Source organism: Muntiacus reevesi, chromosome 4 (assembly GCF_963930625.1).
Source record: "Muntiacus reevesi chromosome 4, mMunRee1.1, whole genome shotgun sequence".
NCBI classification, from domain to species: Eukaryota; Metazoa; Chordata; class Mammalia; order Artiodactyla; family Cervidae; genus Muntiacus; species Muntiacus reevesi.
This window is the reverse complement of record NC_089252.1, coordinates 156,861,838-156,874,778: the sequence shown is the minus strand read 5'-3', so window position 1 is coordinate 156,874,778 and position 12,941 is coordinate 156,861,838. Positions and strand designations below refer to the sequence as shown.

The window sequence follows — 12,941 nt, the reverse complement described above, 5'->3', positions numbered from 1 at the left end:
AATAGAAAAAAAAAAAAAAAGTACAAAGGAACCCAAGGCTTTCCTACCTTATGTTAGTAAACACCTATTATTTTTTGTCTTGCTTCCTGCACTCCCTTCCATCCTCCATCTCTGTCTTCCTACTTTCCTTCTTCCCTCCTTCCCTTCCTCTCCTTCACTCACTGTTTCCCTAACCCCCATCAAATGTTTTTAATTTTCCATTTTGGTAAGTATTAGCATATAATAGTATTTTGTTAGCAAGTCAACTAAACAAATGAAGGTTGGGCTTCAGAGTTTTAATGGCTGAAGACAGAGATATACTAGGGAATTACTAGGTAACTAACAAGCCATAAAACTGTAGATTAGTGAAAGCAAGAGATCTTAAAAGTGAAAGTTAGTTGCACAGTCGTGTCTGACTTTTTGGGATTCCATGGACTGCAGCCTGTCCCACTCCTCTGTCCATGGAATTCTCCAGGCAAGAGTACTGGAGTGGGTTGCCATTTCCTTCTCCAGGGGATCTTCCTGACCCAGGGATCGAACTTAACTGAGCCACTCGGGAAGCCCTGATAATTTCGCTGATAACTCAGCTGGTAAAGAGGTGATAAATCAGCCTTTAAGTGGTGAGAAGACAGTGAAAGTGCTTCAAGAATTGACAAAAGAAATTCAGGATCTGTATTCAAATGTAAGAATTTTCCTGAGCGTCAGATGGCTAATACAGCGGAGAACAATGAGTTTCAGCTAACAGTTTAAAGAGGACAGTCACACTGCTCAGGAAATCCAGCCTCAAACAGCCTGTGCCCCGCTTGGTCGCTCAGTCATGTCCGACTCTGTGACCCGATGGACTGTAGCCGATCAGGCTCCTCTGTCCATGGGATTCTCCAGGCAAGAACACTGGAGTGGGTTGCCATGCCCTCCTTCAGGGGATCTTCCCAACCTAGGGATCAAATCCAAGTCTCCTGAATTGCAGGCAGATTTTTTACCATCTGAGCCAGCAGGAAGCCCAATAATACTGGAGTGGGTATACTATCCCTTCTTCAGCGGAATTTCCGACCCAGGAGTTGAACTAGGGTCTCCTGCATTGCAGGCAGATGCTTTACCAGCTGAGCTACCCAGAAACCCCTCAAACAGCCTACAATTGCCAAAATAGTTTAAGTACTATCTGAGCAAAACTAAGCATTTTATTATCTACCATCCCACAGATTTAAAGTGGCTAAATCTATATTATAGAGGAAATGTTCTTTGCTAAAATGTATCAAATGCTCAGTTTTCATATCCAATCATTGATGATTATGGGATGTGAGGAAATTGCTTTGAAACTAATTTGCCTAGTATAATTTTTTGTTGTTGTTGTATTCTTGAACCCAAGACCCTGATTTTCTTTTATCTGGCTCTCATTATTAACACTGCTGAAGTATCAGAAGACATTAATTGGGAAAATATTGAGCTGATTTCACAGTTTCTTGGGAATTCATGTCTCCCAACCTGTAAACTGACTCACAGAAGCTCTTCAAATTCTCTAAAAATTTCATTACAAAAATAAGTAGTCCTAATATACTTATTCAGAACATTTTTACCCTGTTTACTTTTTTTTCCCTGTATATTACATGGCATTATTAGAAATCCACTTTAACAAAACCCACTCTTTTTCTGCATGAAAATAACAACTAATTTATGTTTGATCATTGTATGAGGAGACTGATCCTCTACCAAGAAGTCTAAATCACAAAAAGTGAAAACAGGGGGATTATTACAAAGGTCCGTTTGTGACTTATGAAATATGTTCTGTAGGTACATAAGACTTAATTTTATGTTTAATTTACAGTTTTTTTCTGCCAAATTAGTACTTAAGCTACACCCTATTGCTATAAATTACATAGTGTCTATGCAACAAGATACTAGATAATATTTATTAATGAGAATGTCCTAACAAGAAAAGATTATCTATTGACAAATATTTTGAAATAGGTTGTACCACCTTTCTTTTAAACCATAAAGACTCATAAGATTTTTTTGAAACCTTTTTGAAAAATCAGTAGCTTTTAGAATACTAGACGTAAATACTACGCTTAGGCCCTCTTAGTTTAATATACATTTAAGTAAATTCTATGCTCTTTTGAAAGATATTGGTCCTATAGAATTCTAAACACAAATACAAATTCTCAAATTTCTAGAAACTCTATAATCCAGATAAAACTAATCTTAATATTAATTATTTGAAAATTTTAACCTTAAGAAATAGACTTTCATTCTCATTTGTTCTTAACTAAGTTGTAGTTGATTTTTTGCCTAGGGAACAGTAAATTTCATAACTAAGAAAAAGTTTCTTAGTGATTTATGTTTGTTGCAGAATAACATAGTTAGTTATCCTGAGAGCAAAGACTGGAATTTAAGTACTATTTTCTCTTTTTTTCCACTGTAAAAAACTGCAATAAAATACACATAAAATAAATTTTACCATATTAGCCATTTTTAATTATACGGCTCAGTGGCATTTTTCCATGTTTACTGAGACAGAATGGACAAACAACTTTATATAAGTTCAAATTATAAACCTGTTAATTTCATACACTTAACATATAGCAAAATAATTATCACTGTAGCATTACCTGACACATCTATTACTCACATAATTGTCAATTCTTTTTGTGGTGAGAATATTAAAGGCCTACTGTTTAATAACTTCCAGTATGTAATTTGTTACTATTAACTCCAATTACAATGATATGAGTCAAATTTCCTGAACTTATTCAACTTCTAACTGTAAGTCTGCACTTTGAACCATTATCTCCCCATCCCTCAAACTCTCCAGCCCCTAGTAACCACCATTCTACTCTGGTTCTACAAGTTTAGCTGTTTTAGATTCCATATATAAATGATATCAATATAGTATTTATCTTTCTCTGTCAGACTTATGCCATTACATTGTCACAAATGGCAGGATTTCCTTTTTCATGGCCTAAGGATATTCCATTGTATATAAATATATACCACATCTTTCCATTCACCTCTTGATAGACACTTGGTTTTCACGTTTTGGCTATTGTGAATAATGTCTCAATGAATGTGGGAGTGCACATAGTAACTCTATTTTTAATTTTCTGAAGAATCTCCATAGTGTTCTCCATAGTGGCTCCACCAACTTATATTCTCACTAAGTGTGGGTAGAGGCTTCCTTTTCTCCATGACCCTGTCAACACTTGTTATTTCTTATCTTTTGAGATGAGCCATTCTGAGGTGTGAGGTTATATCTCATTGTGGTTTTGACTTGCATTTCTCTGATGATTAGTAAGACTGAGTACATTTTCATGTACCTGTTGGATAAACTGTGTATCTTCTTTGGGAAAATGTTTATTTAAAATCTTTGTCCATTTTTAAACTATAATATTTTTCCTTTTTGTGTTGTATGAGCTTCTTATATATTGTGGATATTGACAGCTTACCAGATACAATTTGCAAATATTTCCTCCTATTCCATAGGTTGGTTTAAATTTTGTTGATGGTTTTCTTCACTGTGTAGATTTTTAATTTGATGTAGTTCCACCTATTGACTTTCGCTTTTATTGCTTGCACTTTTGGGGTCATATTCAAAAACCTTTGCCAGATCAATGTCAAGGAGTTTTTCCAATGTTTTCTTCTAAGAGTTTTATGATTGGCCTTACATTTAGGTATTTAATCCATTTCAAGTTCATTTTTGTGAGTGGTGTAAGGGAGAAGAAGTACAATTTCATTTTCTGCATACAGTTATCCAATTTTGCCAATACCATTTATTGAAGAGACTATCCTTGAATAGTCTTTACTCTCTTGACAAATAATAATTGACCATATGTAGGCATTTATTTCTGGTCCCTTCGTTCTGTTTCATTGCTCTATGTCTATTTTTGTACTAGTACCATACTGTTTTCATGAGTATAGCTTCCTAACTGCATTTGAAAACAGGAAGTGTTAGGTTTCCAGCCATGTTTTTCTTTCTCATGACTGCTTTGGCTATTTGGGGTCTTTTATGCATCCACAAAAATTTTAGGATACTTTTTCCTATTTCTGTGGAAAATACCATTGGAATTTCCATAGGAATCGCATTGAATCCATAGATGACCTAGTATAGTATGGACATTTTAATAGTTCATGAACATGGGACATCTTTCCATTTGTGCTTTCTTTAGTTTCTGTATAGTTTTCAGTATAGAGATCTTTCACTTCTTCAGTAAAATTTATTCCTAAAAACATTACTGCTATTGATGCTACTGTAACTGGAATTGTTTTTGTTTCTTTTTCAGATAGCTTGTGGCTAGCATACAAAAACACAATTGATTTCTGTATGTTGATTTTGCATCTTTCAATTTTTACTAAATTCATTGATTTGTTCTAAATGTTTCTGGTGAAATCTTTAGGACTTTCTATTTGTAAATTCATACTATTTGCAAACACATATAATTTTACCTTTTCTTTCTGATTTGAATGCATTTTCTTTGTCTTGCCTGATTACTATACACTTCCAGTGCTTTGTAGAATGAGAATGGTGAGAGTAGGCACCCTAGTCAGGTTCCTGATCTAAGAGGGAAAGCTTTCAATCTTTCACCATTGAATGTGATATAATCTCTGAGTCTGTCATCAGTTCAGTTCAGTCACTCAGCCGTGTCCGACTCTTTGCGACCCCATGAACCGCAGCATGCCAGGCCTCCCTGTCCATCACCAACTCCCAGAGTCTACCCAAACCCATGTCCATCAAGTCAGTGATGCCATCCAGCCATCTCATCCTCTGTCGTCCCCTTCTCCTCCTGCCCCCAATCCCTCCCAGCATCAGGGTCTTTTACAATGAGTCAACTCTTCCCATGAGGTGGCCAAAGTATTAGAGTTTCAACTTCAACATCAGTTCTTCCAATGAACACCCAGGGCTGATCTCCTTTAGGATGGACTGGTTGGATCTCCTTCCAGTCAAAGGGACTCTCAAGGGTCTTCTCCAACACCACAGTTCAAAAGCATCAATTCTTCAGCACTCAGCTTTCTTCACAGTCCAACTTTCACATCCATACATGACTACTGGAAAAACCATAGCCTTGACTTGACAAACCTTGGTTGGCAAAGTAATGTCTCTGCTTTTCAATGTGCTGTCTAGGTTTGTCATAACTTTCCTTCCAAGGAGTAAGCGTCTTTTAATTTCATGGCTGCAGTCACCATCTGCAGTGATTTTGGAGCCCCCAAAAATAAAGTCTGACACTGTTTCCACTGTCTCCCCATCTATTTCCCATGAGGTGGTGGGAACAGATGCCATGATGTTAGTTTTCTGAATGTTGAGCTTTAAGCCAACTTTTGTACTCTCCTCCACCACTTTTATCAAGAGGCTCTTTAGTTCTTCTTCACTTTCTGTCATAAGGGTGGTGTCATCTGCATATCTGAGGTTATTGATATTTCTCCTGGCAATCTTGATTCCAGCTTGTGCTTCTTCCAGCCCAGCATTTCTCATGATGTACTCTGCATATAAGTTAAATAAGCAGGGTGACAATATATAGCCTTGACATACTCCTTTTCCTATTTGGAACCAGTCTGTTGTTCCATGTCCAGTTCTAACTGTTGCTTCCTGATCTGCATACAGGTTTCTCAAAAGACAGGTCAGATGGTCTGGTATTCCAATATCTTTCAGTATTTTCCGGAGTTTATTGTGATCCACACAGTCAAAGGCTTTGGCAAAGTCAATAAAGCAGAAATAGATGTTTTTCTGGAACTCTTTTGCTTTTTTGATGATCTGGTAGATGTTGGCAATTTGATCTCTGGTTCCTCTGCCTTTTCTAAAACCAGCTTGAACATCTGAAAGTTAATGGTTCACATATTGCTGAAGCCTGGCTTGGAGTTTTGAGCATTACTTTACTACCATGTGATATGAGTGCAATTGTGTGGTAGTTTGAGCATTGTTTGGCATTTCCTTTCTTTGGGATTGGAATGAAAACTGACCTTTTCCAGTCCTGTGGCTACTGCTGAGTTTTCCAAATTTGCCTGCATATTGAGTGCAGCACTTTCACAGCATCATCTTTCAGGATTTGAGATAGCTCAACTGGAATTCCATCACCTCCACTAGCTTTGTTTGTATTGAGTCTGTCATATGTGGCCTTTATTATGTTGAAGTATGTTCTTTCTATACTTAGTTTGTTGAGAGTTTTTATTATGAAAGAATGTAATTTTGTCAAATGCTTTTTCTGCCTCTATTGAGATGAACATATGATATTTGTCTTTCATTCTAGTATCATATTTCTTTATCTGCAATGTTGAACCACTTATGCATCCCAGGGATAAATCCCAGTTGAAGGGGGTATGTTACTTTTAGTGGTTGTTAAATTCAGTTTTCTAATATTTTGCAGAGAAGTTTTACATCTGTATTCATCATGGATATTGGTCTGTGGCTTTCTTATCCTGCAATGTTCTTAACTGGGTTTGGTAACAAGGTAATGCTGGCCTCATAAAATGAGTTTGGGAGTATTCCATTCTCTTCAATTTTTTGAAGAGTTTGAGGAGATTATTTATTCCCCTTTAAATGTTTGTTAGAATTCACCAGTGAAACCATCATAGAGGATTAGAATGAAAAAGTTGAAATTCAAGAAATATCTGGAGTAACAAGCAAGTTTGGACTTGGAGTACAACATGAAGCAGGGCAAAGGCTAACAGTTTTGCCAATAGAACACGCTAGTCATAGTAAACACCCTCTTCCAATGACAAAAACGATGACTCTACACATGAACATCACCAGATACCCAACATCGAAATGAGATTGATTGTATTCTTTGCAACTGAAGATGGAGAAGCTATATACAGTCAGCAAAAACAAGACCTGGAGCTAACAGTGGTTTAGAACATGAACTCCTTATTGTAAAATTCAGGCTTAAATTGAAGAAAGTAGGGAAAACCACTAGGCCATTCAGGTATGATCTAAATCAAATCCTTTATGATTGCACAGTGGAAGTGACAAATAGATTCAAGGGATTAGATTTGATAGACAGAGTGCCTGATGAACTGTGGGTGATGTTCATAACATTGAACAGGAGGCAGTGACCACAACTATTCCAAAGAAGAAGAAATGCAAGAAGGCAAAATGGTTGTCTGAGGAGGCCTTAAAAATAGCTGAGAAAAGAAGAGAAATGAAATGCAAAGGAGAAAAGGAAAGATATACACAACTGAATGCAGCATTCCAAAGAATAGCAAGGAAACATAAGACAGCCTTCTTAAATGAACAATTCAAAGAGATAGAGGAAAACAATAAAATGGGAAAGACAAGAGAGTTCTGCAAGAAAATTAGAGATATCCAGGGAATATTTCATGCAAATATGGATACAATAAAGGAGAGAAAAATCAAGGACATAACAGAAGCAGAAGAGATTGAGAAGAGGTGGCAAGAATACACAGAACTACACAAAAAAGGTCTTAATGACCCAGATAACCATGACAGTGCGGTCACTCACCTAGAGCCAGACATACTGGAGTATGAAGTCAAGTGGGCCTTAGGAAGCATTACTATGAACAAAACTGGTTGAGGTGATGGAATTCCACCTGAACTATTTAGAGTCCTAAAAGATGATGCTGTTAAAGTGCTGTGCTCAGTATGCCAGCAAATTTGGAAAACTCATCAGTGGCCTCAGGACTGGAAAAGAATAAGTTTTCATTCCAATCCCAAAGAAGGACAAAGCCAGAGAATGTTCAAACTACCATACAATTGCACTCATTTCACATGCTAGTAAGGTAATTTCAAAATCCTACAAACTAGACTTCAATAGTACATGAACCAAAAACCAAAAACAAGCTGGATTTAGGAAAGGCAGAGAAACCAAATCTCAAATTGCCAATACTCACTGTATCATAGCAAAAGCAAGAGAATTCCAGAAAGGCATATTTTCCTACTTAACTGACCATGCTAAAGCCTTTCACTGTGTGGATTACAACAAACTGTGGAAAAATCATAAAGAGATAGGAATACCAGATCACCGTATTGTCTCCTGAGAAACCTGCATGCAGGCCAAGAAACAACAGTTATAACCAGACATGGAACAAAAGACTGGTTCAAAATTTGGAGAGAGTATGTCAAGGCTGTACATTGTTACCTTGTTTATTTAACTTATATGCAGAATATATCATGCAAAACACCAGGATAGTTGAATCACAAGCTGGAATCAAGATTGCTGGGAGAAATAACAACCTCAGATATGCAAATGATACCACCCTAATGGGAGAAAGTGAAGAGGACCCAGAGTCTCTTGATAGAGGTGAAAGAGGAGAGTGAAAAAGCTGACTTAAAACTCAACATTAAAAAAACTAAGAATATGGCATCTATCCCCATGAAAGTGAAAAGTGAAAGTGAAGCCGCTCAGTAGTGTCTGACTCTTGAAACCCCATGGACTGTAGCCTACCAGGCTCCTCCATCCATGGGATTTTCCAGGCAAGAATACTGGAGTGGTTTGCCATTTCCTTCTCCAGGAGATCTTCCCAACCCAGGGATTGAACCTGGGTCTCCCACATTGTAGTCAGATGCTTTTACCATCTGAGCCACCAGGGAAGTCCCATCCCCATACTTCATGGCAAATAAATGGAGAAAAAATGGAAACAGTAGCAGATTTCATTTTCTTGGGTTCCAAAATCACTGCTGATGGTGACTGCAGCCATGAAATTTAAAGATGCTTGCTCCTTGGAAGAAAAGCTATGACAAATCTAGATAGCATATTAAAAAGCAGAGGCATCATTTTGCTGACAAAGATCCATATAGTCAAAACCAGGGTTTTTCCAGTAGTTGTGTACCAATGTGAGAGTTGGGACATAAAGAATGATGAGTGCAGAAGTATTGAGGCTTTCTGTCTGTGGTGCTGGAGAAGACTCTTGAGAGTCCCTTGGACTGCAAGATCAAACCAGTTAATCCTAAAGGAAATCAACCCTGAATATTTATTGGAAGAACTGATGCTGAAGCTGAAGCTCCTACACTTTGGCCACCTGAGCCAAGAGCTGACTCACTGGAAGAGACACTCACACTGGGAAAGATTGAGGGCAAGAGGAGAAGGGGGTGACAGAGGATGAGATGGTTGGATGGTACCATTGACTCAATGGACATGAATTTCAGCAGACTCTGGGAGATAGTGAAGGGCAGGGAAGCCTGGCATGCTACAGTCCATGGGGTCACAAAGAGTCAGACACAACTTAACAACTGAACAACAACAACCATTAGAAACCAACTAGTTTTTGTTTTGAGGAGATTGTAGATTATCGATTCAATTTCCGTACTTGTTACTGATATTTTTTTACTCCTTCATGATTCAGTTTTGGTAAATTTTATGTTTGTAAGCATTTATCCATTTCTTCTATGTTTCTAGTTTGTGGCATATTATTGTTCATAGTAGTCTAATGATCCTATGTATTTCTGTGGTAATACTCTCATCTTTTCTTTCTGATTTTATTTATTCTTTTTGCCTCTTTGTTAGTCCAGCTAAAGGTTCATCAATATTACTTTTACAAATAATTATTTCTTAGTTTCAATCGATCTTTTCTAACTTTCTGATCAGATCTTTCTGGTCTCTATTTCATTTATTGATTGATTTTTTAAAATTGATCTTTCCCTTTTTGTTTTCTGGTCTTTATTTCATTTATTTCTTCCCTTTTTGTTATTTCCTTCCTCTTTCAAACTTTGGACTTTATTTATTACCTTTTTTCTAGATCCTTGAAATGTTAAGTTAGGTTTACTTGAGATCTCTTTTTTTCTTAATTTAGGCATTTATTTCTATAAGCATCCTTCTTAGAACTGCTACTGCCACATTCCATAGACTTTCATATATTGTATTTCCATTTTTATTTTTTTCAATATATTTCCTAATTTCTTTTTTGACTCCTTCTTTGACTCACTGGTTGCTCAGGAGTGTGCTAATTTCCACATATTTGTAAAAATTTCAGTCTTCCTCCTTTTATAGGTCTAGTTTCATACCATTATGATGGAAAAATTACTTGGTATGACTTCAATCTTCTCAAATTGACTAAGATTTATTTTGTATCATGTCATAAAATATGCTAGAGAATGTTCCGCACATGATTGAGAAGTGTATTCTGCTGCTGTTGAATAGAATGTCTATATCTGTCTGCTAAATCCATTTGGTCTAAAATATGGTTCAAGTCCAATATTTCCCTGTTAATTTTCTGTCTGGATGATTTACCCACTGTCAAAAGTGCGGTACTGATGTTCCAAACTATTAATGTATTGTTGTCTATCTCTCTTCAGATCTGTTGGTATTTGCTTAATATATTAAGGTGTTCTGATATAGAGTGCATATATATTACAACTGTTATATCTTCTTGATGAATTGATCCCACTGTCATTATATAATGACCTTCTTTGTCTCTTTTTAGCATTTTTGGCTTAAAATTTAATTTTTCTAATATAAGTGTAGCCACCCTTGTTCTCTTTCGGTTTCCATTTAGATGGAATACCTTTTTTCCATCCCTTCATTTTCAGTCTAAGTGTGTCTTTAAAGCTGAAGTGGTTGTCCTGTAACCAGTGTAAAGTATATCTTCTAGCCATTTATGTGTTTTGGTTGGAGAAGTCAGTATATTTACATTTAAACTAATCATTGACAGATGAGGACTTACTAATGCCATGTTATTACTTTCTGGTTGCTTTGTCCTTTGTGAGGACAAAGGACTCACAAACCAGTGAGTCACAAGCCTTTCCTTGTAAATTGGTGATTTCTATAGTGGTACGCTGTAATTCCCTTCTCTTTACCTATTGTGAATCTCCTTTAGGTTGTTTTTTTTTTTCCCCTAATGCTTTTTTTTTTCCATTTATTTTTATTAGTTGGTGACTAATTACTTTACAATATTGTAGTGGTTTTTGTCATACATTGACATGAATCAGCCATGGATTTACATGTATTCCTCATCCCGACCCCCCCTCCCACCTCCCTCTCCACCTGATTCCTCTGGGTCTTCCCAGTGCACCAGGCCCGAGCACTTGTCTCATGCATCCAACCTGGGCTGGTGATCTGTTTCACCCTAGATAATATACATGTTTCAATGCTGTTCTTTGTGGTTCCTATGCATTTGTGCATGCTCATTCGTGTCTGACTCTGCAACCCCATGGATTGCACCCTGCCAGGCTCCTCTGTCCATGGGATTCTCCAGGGAAGAATATTGGAGTGGGTTGCCATTTCTTCCTGCAGAGGATCTTCCAGACCCAGGGACTGAACTCAGTCTCCTGTGTCCCCTACATTGCAGAATGACTCTGTACCTGCTGAGCCATTGGGAAACCCTTGTGGTTCCTATGAGGCATATATAAAACATCTTACAAGTTTTATGATATTAACTACTTTAATTGCATATAAAAGCTCTACCCTTTTACTCTCCCCTTTTTATGTTTATAATGTCACAATATGCCTCTTTTTATATTATATGTTCATTAACAAATTATACCAGCTATAGTTATTTTAATACTCTTATCCTTTAACATTCATACTAAGGTTAGATAGTTAACACACCACCATAACACAGTATTAGAGTATTAGGAATTTGAGTATATATTTACATTTACTAATATTGTATATTTTAATGTGCTTTCATGCTACTAATTAGCATTATTTCATTTCAATTTGAAAAACTCTTTTTATCGTTTCCTGTAAGGCAGATCTAATGGAGATGAATTCCCTCCTCTTTTGTTTGTCTGGGAAAAGTCTTTTTCCTTCATTTCTGAAGGATGACTTTCCTAGTTAGGCACTTGCTTAGTCTTGAAAATGTGTTTTATTGCTCAGGTTATAGCTATATTCAAGAACTGTTTTTACATTATAAATGAAATCTAAAATAGCTCAAAATATAAAATTTATGTATATAATTCTATTTGCATTAAAGGAGTTGATTCTATGCTATAACAGAATATTTTCCTCACGATTTTATGCTTCATAACATAAATAGAAAATCAAAATCAGTCTACTTAATGTATTAATACCTGAAACTTAAACTTTGGCACAACTATTTACTTTTCAGATCCAGAAGATTTCCCAAAAGAAATCCAAAGCACAGACAGAAAGAGTCTATAATTCTGGTGTCACAGATGTTATCTATTTTGTGTTAAAACACAAGTATTCACAGCACTGCTCACAGCCAATATTTTCTTATTGCTAATATAGTTCATCATTCTATACTTCAGATAGCTTAATACTACTATGATAGGTTTTACTTTAGGAAAAAAGGCCCACAGAAACTCATCTGTATAGCTGTAATATAAGATCTAAAAATTAGTCCAGTGAGCAGGATGGTACAAACACTTTCTGACAAAGGAAAAGGAACGAAAGAGACGTGATAGCACATATTTAATGGAACTTTTATATTTGCTCTTGTTACTATAATTCCAGCATAGGTACTTGATTAGGCCACACAGAATAGTCCTCTAGCATGGTAGAAGTACTTTTGTGATGTCAACCTAACTCAGGGAGATGACGGGTGGGAAAAATTACTGGGTTAGATGAGCATAAGATCTGTTTCTCCTTTAAATTTAACTGTCTCATCCACAATGAATATTCCAAATTTTCAAGTATAAATTTCTGTTTAGACATCTGTATATTGTTATGAAGGAAGATAGCTAAAAACTTCAGATGAAACAATGTTACTTTTAAATATTTCTATGCTTACTTTTACATTCATTCTTAAAGTAAAATATTTTTAATTAAGGTAGTTCTGAATCATTAATTAATTACATAGAACTGTGATAAATATTACTATACAGAGGCTTTTAAAACATAAGTGAACAGTTTCAGAACATACAAATATATGCAGCTTTATGAAAGACTGGCATACTATTCAAGTACTATTCATTTTTGTGAGAAGAGATAATAGAGATTATATCTAAAGCAATATAATTATTCTTTGGACTAGCCTACTATTTCTTGAGGCTAATATCTATAGTCTTTTGAGTGTTCATTACAATGAGATGTGAAAATGAAAAGAATGGTATTTTCCTG

The 12,941-nt window shown here is 36.1% G+C and overlaps 1 protein-coding gene across 4 annotated transcripts in view; it reads right to left on the bottom strand.

The window, feature by feature from the left end:
• ABCD2 (ATP binding cassette subfamily D member 2) overlaps positions 1 to 12,941 on the bottom strand; it is an 85,699-nt gene that overhangs the window by 49,781 nt on the left and 22,977 nt on the right. The window lies entirely within an intron of this gene.